General features: G+C 36.1%; 1 pseudogene; it reads right to left on the reverse strand.

Annotated features, from left to right (window-relative positions):
• Positions 1-276: 276 nt before the first annotated feature.
• On the reverse strand, positions 277-9,810 carry LOC149198781 (cation/H(+) antiporter 19 pseudogene; annotated as a pseudogene).
• Positions 9,811-11,117: the final 1,307 nt, after the last annotated feature.

Genomic DNA, 11,117 nt, shown 5'->3' on the forward strand with positions numbered 1-11,117 from the left:
GTTACTTTATGGATCTACTTGAAAATGTCTTTTATAGTTCATGTTTAATTATGTTAGAGTGATAGGTTCATTGGGTTATAGAGGAAGTACGTGAAACTTTTAAGACGCTATCTTAGATGTGGATCCACCGAGATATTGTAAAAGACCAATTGAAAATAATAAAGTCAAGAGTATTTTTCGAGACATTGTTATCTGTATGGAAATAGTCAAGAAGATAAACAAAAGTGAAAGTTATCAAGCCTAAGCGATCATACCTTGTGAGGAGACTCGGGTAGATTAAATGCTGACAGCGCTTGTCGAGTCAACGTTTTTTGAGAAGGGCACTTCATCAGTATGAATATCATCATGTTGCTGAATCACTAATATTGATGCACTGATTGGAACAGTTGGTGAGGCCAGAAAATCCCCAATTGGACCTAGTTCTAGACAGTCCGCAGTTTGATCTACCAAGTCTACCACGAGCGGGGATGGAAAATGCCCCTTCCCACCAAAAACAGGTTGTACTTGTTGTTCTTTGCAATTGCCAGAACTGAATGCACCGTGTTGCTGATCACCTGCTCTTCATACACAATGGGTTTCCCCGCATCACTACCATCAGATGAGTGGGTTTTCTTTGTGATAGGGACTAAGGCATCTTCATCCAGAATACTCTCATGCTCTCTGTTCATTTCTACAGTGGAAAATTTGTACTGTTGTTGTGTCTCACGCTGATGGGCGGGCAGAGGAGTAAGGTTGACGAGAGTGTGGTTGAATTCTGTTCCAGACATGAACCTTATGACTGTGAGCGCAATGCCTGGATGCTCTGCCATTCTTCTTCCAAACACCAGAGCCTCAGGATCATCTGGACCTCTGAAGAAGAGAACCACAATGTTATGGTCTACATTGGAAGGCGCCAACCGGGACTGACCCCCGAGGCCCCTATCCACCAGGATGCTGACTGAGCAGGGTGAGTTCTTCAATATCTTCTCGTTCACCATCTTGAATCCTAGGTTCACAGACTCCAGGACACCATCAACACGCTGGTATTTGTGGAAAGGGAGGACGATCATGGTGGCCCATTTCTGGTCCGAAATTTTGCAGATATCCTCATGCATGTCCTGAAATTGAGAAATTGCTATCATGGCTCTGTCTGCCACTTGCTCAGCTGTCCGTACACCTCAAATGCAACCACAATCTGGTCTTCTTCTGATCGGTTGTGGTTCCAAAATGGAAGACCATTTTTCCTTTCCTTTTGAACCATCATGATGGCAGAAGACCTTTCAGACAACTCCACTAGGTGCATAATGTAGAGGTGTAGGGCATATTTTCCAACCCCTCTAGAGGCCTCTATTAGGTTTATCATGGCTGGGATGTTCCTCGAACCATGTACACAAGCTATAATTCTCAACTCATCTAGTTTATCTCTTTGTATCTTTCTGTGCTTGTATGGGACTTGTTTCCACGCTAGTTTGTATATGGCCATTACTATTGGGATCGTGATGAATGTCGTGACCGGAGCCATCAATACAAGGATTGCAAATGTTTCGTCATTCAACACCTGTTAAAATAAAACAAACAAGGAAATGATACTCTTTTCCAAAAGATATGGAAATCACGGATCAAATATATTGCTCTGTTAAAGAAATAGATGATAGGCAACTAATACACAATTCTTTCATCGCAGAATCTAAAAGTAAAATAAGCTCCAAAAGATAACCTCAAGGATCATACTGGGAAAAGATGGCGCTCTGTATGTCTATACCCATAATACTGGAAAAACTAGTAATAATTTAACAGAAATAAGAGGCCCTACAATATGGGAGGATGCTGAAAATTTCTTCTGTCACTCATTCAACTCTTCCCCGAGTGCTCTACCTCTGAAAAAACCTAGTGAGGGTTTCACGAACCCTTCTTACTGCTCAGGTTTTTGGTGGTCTTTCCTCTTTCTTCAAACCAACCAATCCAAAAACCCTGTAACATGCATGATGAAACTGAAATGGTATTTAAACTGTCAAAACTGTGAAAATGTATTAAAACTAAACTATGAAACTGTATTAAAACTATATTAATCTGACGGCACATTATTCTTGAATCGTCTAACATTTGATTGGATGGTGCAGACTTATGCCAAGTGGCAATTTTGGGGTGTTCATTTCAGAGGGAAATGCCTTACGGCGTAATAACATCATACACTCATTATAATAAGAACAAGCATTTACTCATAAGAGTTTTGATGTTGTCATATGTACTTCACACTTATTATAAAAACTTCTATTCTCATAAATTCATTATAAGTTAAGTTGTTTTCATTCATGTATGATAATTGCATGAATAATAGATGTTAATATAAAAGCAAGGGAGTAATAGATTCTTTGTAATGACTAACTTACTTTTTAATTTTGAAAAATAATTTTATTAAGAAAAATAGAAATAACTGATTTTTTTTAAGAGTATATATATGTATTTTAAAAATTTTAGTTATTTCTTGAGAGTAAGTATATATATAATTGTTCTTTAAATACAAATGGATTATAAATTTATCTTCAACAAAAAATTTTACTACATAAATATATTTACTCGATTATCATATTTTAAATAAAAGGGGAAAAAGTTAATTCAACACAAAGAATGGAAAATCTTACTCCAAAGTCTTTTAATGTTTCTTTTAATTAAATATTTGTAAAATGAATCTTTAAAAAAAACCATATCCTATGGATATATTAAGATCTTTAAAGGCATAAATATTTCCATGTCAAAGTTGTAATATTTGAAAATATTAATTTGATGTAGTTTTATTATAATTTTGTTATCATGTGAAGTAGAAAAAAACATCATTAAATATAATTCTAATATTAGAAAATTAATAATATTATTATATCTAATATTAATCTTAATATATTATGGTATTAATATTATTAAATCTAATAACTTTCGATTAATATAATATTAAATTTGTTATATTATAATATATATATATATATATATATATATATATATATATATATATATATATATATATATATATATATATATATATATATATATATATATATATATATATATATATATATATATATATATATATATATATATATATCTATATATATATCTATATATATATTAATATATCACGATATATATTAACTCTACATATATATGGGAGGGGAGAACAAAGGCATAGAGTGATAAAAGTGGAGAGATAGAGGGAGTTCCAAGGGAGAGATGTAGATAAACTGAAAGAGAGGGGAGAGGAGGAGAGAGAGGGAGGACCAAAGAGGAGAAGAGAGCGAGGGACAAAGAGATGGAGTTCTAAGGGGAGAGAGGGAGGGGAGAAGAAAGACATAATGAGAGAAAAGTGGAGAGAAAGAGGAGTAACACTTGGGAGAGATGGAGAGAGAGTGTGTGTTTGGGGCGAGATGGAGAGAGAAAAGAAGAAGAAATGAAGAGAAGGGGGGAGAGAAGGAGAGAGGGAGGGATATAGTGATAAAGTTGGAGGGAAAAGAGAGAGAGAGAATTGGAGGGGGGGTAGACGAAGGTAATAATAAAGATATAGAGAGAGAAAGGTGGATAAAGGGAGGGAGTGATAAGGGACATGGAGTGAGAGGGAGAGAGGAGAGTAGGAGGGACGAGAGATATAAGGGGGAAGAGAGCGAGAGAAGGGGAAGATAGAGAGCGGGAGGAAGAGCAACAGAGGGATAAATAGATATGGAGAAAGAGTGTATATGTTTTGTGGGTGATATAGAGAGATAAAGGAGAGAAAAAGGTATATAGAGATATAGATGGAAGGTGAAGAGAGGGAAGAAGTGAGAGATATAGAGAGGGAGGGATGGAGGGAGGGATAGATAGATTTGAAGAGAGAGACAACTTTTATGTTTGGGGAGGAGAGATAATGAGATAAAGAACAAGATATGGAGGGAGATGGATATGGATGGAGGGGCGAGAGAGGGAAGATGATTTCTTGCAATAGATGCATTAATTTTAGTGTAGATGTTGATTTCTAATATCTTATTTGATTGCTTTCACTAGATGCATTGATTTCAATGTAGATGTTGTTTTCTAATCCTATTTGATTGCTTGCACTAGATGCATTGATTTTGATATAGATGTGGATTTCTAATTATATTTGATTGCTTGCATTAGATGCATTGATTTATTGTAGATGTTGATTTCTAATTGTATTTGATTGCTTGCACTATATGCATTGATTTGATTATAGATGTTGATTTCTAATCCTATTTGATTTCTTGCACTAGATGCATTGATTTCAGTGTAGATGTTTTCTAATCTTATTTGTTTGCTTGCATTAGAAGCATCGATTTGAGTGTAGATGTTGATTTTTGATTTGATGTAATAAGATGTATGATGGTACATTAATTTTAAAGCAATTAGATTAACAATGTGCATTTGTTTCAATGTAAGCACCAATAATTGGCAATGTGCAATGAATTTTATGTTATATTAATTCAACCTATTAATATTGGAGAGCAAGAGAGGCAAGGAATGGTTTTTACTACAATAGATCGAGTTAAATATTTAAATGGTTTATGTTTTCAACTTCAATTTTCATATAATCAATATGAAAAGATGGCAAAAGTAACAGGGGTGAAAAATAAGAATATTGGAAGAAAATAGTTGGGCATTGATCACAATGAAGACTATTTATAATTGGCTACATTCTCATTATTCACATTTTCTATTATTCAACACTATTACATTGTCACTTTTCATTCAAAAACTCCATTTCATCATTTTCCATCATTAATGTTATTAACAATATCTATCATCTCAACAAATTTAGGTAACTGAGAAAATTTAAAATTAAAATGACCAGATTAATCTCAGACATATTTAGCATATTTAAAATGGCCAAAATAATTAGATGTTCAACAAATTATATGTGATTGTGCACGACTGAAACTAGCCTAGATTCATCTAACATCGGATCTACCATGCACTGAGAGGGATAAAATCCCTGCAGGTGCACACCTTTCCTTGAGTTTTTGTAGAAATTCCTTGTAGATTCAAATTGAAAATTGTAATATGCTAAAACAATTGACTTGAATATATTCTACTCATCAGCAGAAACAATAAACAGTGAATGCAATCGTGAAGAAGAAAAGAGAAATAATTCAATCACATATAACACAATAATTTTATGGAGAAAGCCACATCTAAAACCTCTTGCTATTTTTATATTACATTAATTAGAAAATCTGAGAGGATTACAATGCTTTTCTCAAGCGCGAGCAACTTCTACACTATCTCAAACTATCTCACTAATTCACAAGCAAGATCTAGCCAATACTTAGCCAAATCTGCTACTTGGCAAGCCCATATTTACTTGCACAACTTCCTAGGGAATTAGCTCATATTTAGTTGGAAAATTCATCATCAATAATTGTGTAATCCATTAATAGGCCTTCCTTTGATTGCATGCACCATCAGTTTAATTTATATGATTTTAAAACTGATAGTACATTATCTCTGAACTCCAATCTCAGCTAGGTATTTCTCTGATCTGACATGCATTAGTTAATTATGAGTGAATTTTCAGTTTACTGGTTGAGCATTGTTGGTTAAACCCCAATACTGGACCTCCCACTAATTCCTTCATCAGTTGGAACTAGTTTAACTGAATTTAACCCAATTAAACTGAATTAAATAATTACAACTCAAAAGAACTCAACATGGGCTGCTAAAATTTAGGAACCACTCTACATGACTCTAGATACAGTCCCAAATCAAATTAACTGATCTAAGTCAAATTAACTTAGTTAAATATTACAAATTGTTATGAGAATTAGAATTACAAGTTAATTCCTAATTTAATTCAAGAACAAAAATAAATTAGGATTTCTTGTTGGATTTTACAACACTCCTTCTCAACAAGAAAGGGATTATCTTCTACCTTCATCCTTCCTCTGTGAAACTCGAATTTGCATCTTGATAATGCCTTTGTCAAAATCTATGCATCTTACTCCTTTGTAGGAATGTACTCCAACAACATGATTCTCCTATGCACACAATCTCGTAGATGGTGATACCAGATGTCGATATTCTTGGATCGATCATGAAAAATTGGATTCTCAAAGAGTTTGATACAAATCTTTTTGTCACAATAAATCTGCTGACCAAATAACCCAACAAGGATCTTTCTCATCCAGATAGCCTCACAAGATGCTTGACTAGTAGTTATGTACTCTACTTTTGTTGAACTGAGTGCAACTAATCTCTGCTTCCTATTGTACCAAAAAACTGTCGCTGACCCAATAATGAAGATTTCCCCTGATGTGCTCTTCCTATCGAATGGACTCCCTGCTCAATCGTCTTTTGTGAAGCCTTGAAGCTTCACTCCCTTTGTCCTTTTGTACCAAAGACCAAACTGAGTGGTGCCTCTGATGTATCTCAACACATGTTTAGTTTCCTTCCAATAAAGTTTGGTTGGTTTAACCATGGCTTGACTAAGTTGGTTAAATACAAAACACATGTCTGATCGTGTGTTCACCAAATACAAGAGTGAACCCATAAGATGTCTATAAATAGTAGTCTCCACTACTTCACTTGAAGTAACATCTTCCTTCCTCAAATTTCCTGCAAGAGGAATCTCCATGGGTTTTATGTTCTCTATGTGGAACTTCTTTAATATCTCATTGGAATAATTTCCCTCAGAGACAATAGTTCCTCATCTCCTTGCCATACTTCCATACCAAGAAAGTAATGACTCAACCCCAGGCCTTTCATCTCAAATTCTCTTGCAAGATCCTCTTTAAAATATTTTATCAACTTCTCATCACCTATTAGAATCAAATCATCAACATATAATACTATAATCAACAATTTACCTTTAACCACAATATGGTAAGGGTTCACATTTGCTTCACTTTTGGTGAAGGCCAACCCGATGAAATAGCTATCAATCCTGGTGTACCAAGCACAGGGTGCTTGTTTTAGTCCATATCACATTTGCTTGAGTCTGCACACATGTGATTCTGTATTGAAGGTCTCAAATACTTCCGACTACTCAATATACATTGCTTCCTCAATCATATCATTCAGGAATGTTGTCTTGACATCCATCTGATGTATCCTCCATCCCATCTACACTAAAAGTGATAGAATATATCTGATTAATGAGTACCTTGCTACTAGAGGAAAGGTTTCATCGTAATCAAATCCCTCCACCTGAGAGAACCCCCTCGCCACAAATATGGCCTTGTTTTTATCCATACTCCCATATGTTGCTTGATTTACTTTGTAAAGCCATCTGGAACTCGCCACTAACTTGTCCATTGGTCTTGGGACCAATTCCCAAACATTTTTTTTGATAATGGAGTCATACTCCTCAATCATGACATCAACCCATATTTTTTGCTACATTTTTTCCTTGAATGAGGGTGTCTCAACCTCTACTCTCTTGCTCATCAAAGCCATGTAGCCGGTGTACCGATCTGGTGACCTCCTTTGTCCGTGTTATGATGTGGGTGCTCCCACATTCTCTCTATCATCATGCATCAATCTGTCAGCCTCTATGGTGTGCTTCCTTCCATCTCTGGAAGTCTTTGCATCAGTGGGTGCTTCCAATCTCTGCTCCTCTACATGTAGTTGCTCCACATCATCCTGAGGTTCCTCCCTTGGAGCTAAAATATCCTCATCTGCATGTAACTAAAGCTCCCTCTCGAGGGAACATCTCATGGCCTTCTCTTCATTGAACAAATATCTACGAACCACTATAATCCTATTGGATAGAAGCTACACCCAATAGTTGTGATGTGTATCAATGTACCCCAAAAATATGCCCAACTCAACTGTTGGCTCTATCTTTTTCCGTGTGCCCATGGTAGCATAATATTAGACTGATGAACCAAAGATCCTAACGTTTTCCACATCTGGTTTCTTACCTGAAAAAAGCTTCTTCTGGTGTACTCATCTTGAGAATTCGATGAGGGCTTTTGTTCTACAAATAAACAATTGTGTTGCATGCTTCAACCCACAAGTGCAACAGTAGGCCTTCATAATGTAACATCACTCATGCCACTCCCACAATACTTCTATTATTCCTTTCAGCTACCCCATTCTGTTGTGGGTTATGAGGTGCAATTAACTCTCGTTGAATGCTTTCTAATGCACAAAATTTCTTGAACTCATTCGACACATATTCTCCATCGTTATCGCTTTTGATAGATTTAACTTTCCTACCAGTATATTTCTTGACAAGTGATTTAAATTCATAAAATTTAGCAAACATCTAATCTTTCTTTTGCATGAATAAAATCTAGCACTTGCAAGAAAAATCATCAACAAATATTACATAATACTTATGCTTGGTTGTGGATGTTGTTGAGAACGGTCCACGCACATCTAAGTGAACTCTATCAAGGATCACTTGCACTCGACTGTATTTATCATGAATAGAAGTTTTTGTGTACTTCCCCAATGTACACCTTTGTATGTGTCTCTTTGCTCTAATGTACACTTGGGAAATACTGTAGAATTTTTTTGCATGATCTTCAAATCTTCACGGTGCAAGTGACCCAATCTTCTATGCCACAACTCATTGATGTCTCGGCTCTGAACCTTCTCTGCTTTAGTGGTCAAAGCAATGCAGTCTTCTACATCTAATTTGTAGAGGTTCTTCACTCGACCCTCAATCTGCTTCACCTATTCTGAGGCTATATGATGAAGGAAATCATTTCTCTTGCTAAATATCACATCATAGCCACGGTCCTCCAACATGGAAATTGAAACCAAATTATTCTTCAAGCCTAAAACATACATGACATATTTTAATGTGAGAGGAGTACCAGAATCCCTCTGAAAGGTAACAATATTGATGTCGGTCGCACTATACATCCTATCATCTCCCATATCGATGTGCATCTGGAAGTTCTTCTCCTCCAAGTTGCTGAAGAAATATTTTTTGTCGGTCATATGGAATGAGGCTCCATTATCCAAGTACCATAAACTACCCATCACTAATGTCACCATGCAAGTGATGAGGGTGAAATCTAGTTTGAATTGTGAAGCAAGAAATTCACTTGCCACTCCTCCTTAGGATTTCTTACCGACCTTCTTGTGTAGGAACTTTGTGGCATAGTGTGCCAACTTATGAGGGTGAAAACATTTAATATTTTATATGTACTTCTTCTTGCCACCCTAACTGGAATATAATTTGGAATGGGATGACTTCCCCTTCCATTTTTTCACCTTTTCATCTAAGGCATAGTTATCCTCATCATCATGCTTGGATGAGGATCCATCCCTAGTGTTTTGTTGAATCTCTTCTTGTACCAAGTCGGACCACAATCACTCCTACTCTTGTAGATTCTCCCTCCCATTAACTGAGTCTTGGTAGCTGTGCGAGCTCCTGGGAAGTCCTAGAAGTGATAGGCTCACCATATTGTCTTCGGTAACCATAACACTAACACTTCCAAGCTCATCTCAAAATTGGTAGAACCTGGTCGAGTACTTTGGTATTGTGTCACCCTTCTCCATATTTATCTTTTTGATCTTGTCCTTCAGTGCCAAATTCTTGTGGCGACTGTTATTTTGAAACAGGTCCTTCAAGGCCTTCCACATTACCAATGGAGTTTCCTTACCATCGAGGTTCGAGACAATATGATCTCGAACTCCTTCTAGGATAATACTTCTTGCCTTTGCCACACACTTTCTCCACCCTACCAAATCCTGAGCATCAAATGGATTAGGAATATCATTGTCTATGAATTCCTTAATCTCATTGTCTTCCAACAATGCCTCCATCTTTTCATTCAAATCAATATAGTTTGAACTACCATCAAGGGCATATTCAAGTCTCAATTTGTAGAACGACATCCTACTAGATCTGAAGTATGATATTGTAATACCCTACTTAATCTTACCTTGCAAATTTTACTAGTGTTTAAATTAACTTAGAATATTGGCTTATAATTATCAAGAAATATTTGTACATACCTACATTGGTGAAACTGTAAATTTATTACTAATATAAATTTTGATATTATTCAATTCCCAACTTACCTCCTCAAATTTGAATTTTGATAGGATATGGTCTCCTTCCATTTATTCCAATTTAAATATTCATATCTCATCCCCAAAATGTCCTCTCAAATTTACTTGGGAGAAGACATGGTCCTCTCCAATTAATTATGAAATTATATATTCATATCTCATCCCCAAAATGTCCTCTCAAATTTACTTGGGAGAAGACATGGTCCTCTCCAATTAATTACCAAATTATATATTCATATCTCATCCCCAAAATGTCCTCTCAAATTTACTTGGGAGAAGGCATGGTCCTCTCTAATTAATTACCAAATTTTTATATTAATATCTCATCCCCAAAATGCCCTCTCAAATTTACTTGGGAGAAGATAAGTCAAATGTAAGGATGAGGGGGTAGTTATGAGATTAATGAGAGGTGGTCGAGGTGAAGAAGAGAAAGGGGCATAAAAGGGGAAGGATGAGGGGAGGAGAGGGGGGATCCTTGGTCTTTCTTTTGGTTTTGGTTTGGTTGTGGTTTTTGAGGATTTGTTTGAGAATAAGGTGGTGGAGAGAGGAGGGAGAGAAGGAGAGTAATGTTTATCTTGGACACACTACATTTGGTTGGACTTGGGATCGGAGGGCTAGGGAACCTATGGAGGTTTCCTGGGCTAGGAAATACTTCCTAGTTGGCTGGGAGGTATATCCATTCGGTGGTCAAGAGAAGAATTCCAGTAGGATCAAGAGCTCAGGGGAATCTCAACCAAGCTATCGGAATAGGTATTCCTCTATTTATAGATTACTCATGTAACTGATTGAATGAAATGTTCACTATTTAATTGTAAGAAATATTTTTTTTTTGGTGAAGTAAGCGTCGTACCTTTTATTCAAATTAATAAGAAAACCATATTACAAAATTTACAAATGAGAAGTGGGCCACATATAGCCTAGGAAACCGAGCGTACGACCCACTATCCAGGCCCCAGGTCCACAAAAACATGAAGTCGAATCCAGAAGGATACTCGAATGCCCAGATCATTCAATCTGTTATCAGAGATCTAATGGTCAATAAAAATATCAGACCCCTAACAAGCATACCCTTTAACTCTTGAATCAAACCCGATAAGCCTATAGAGACCGCTCTATAAAAATTTTGGGTC

This window comes from Pinus tabuliformis, chromosome 2_1 (genome assembly GCF_031772625.1).
Source record: "Pinus tabuliformis cultivar Carrire ecotype Pingquan chromosome 2_1, CPIR1, whole genome shotgun sequence".
NCBI lineage: Eukaryota > Viridiplantae > Streptophyta > Pinopsida > Pinales > Pinaceae > Pinus > Pinus tabuliformis.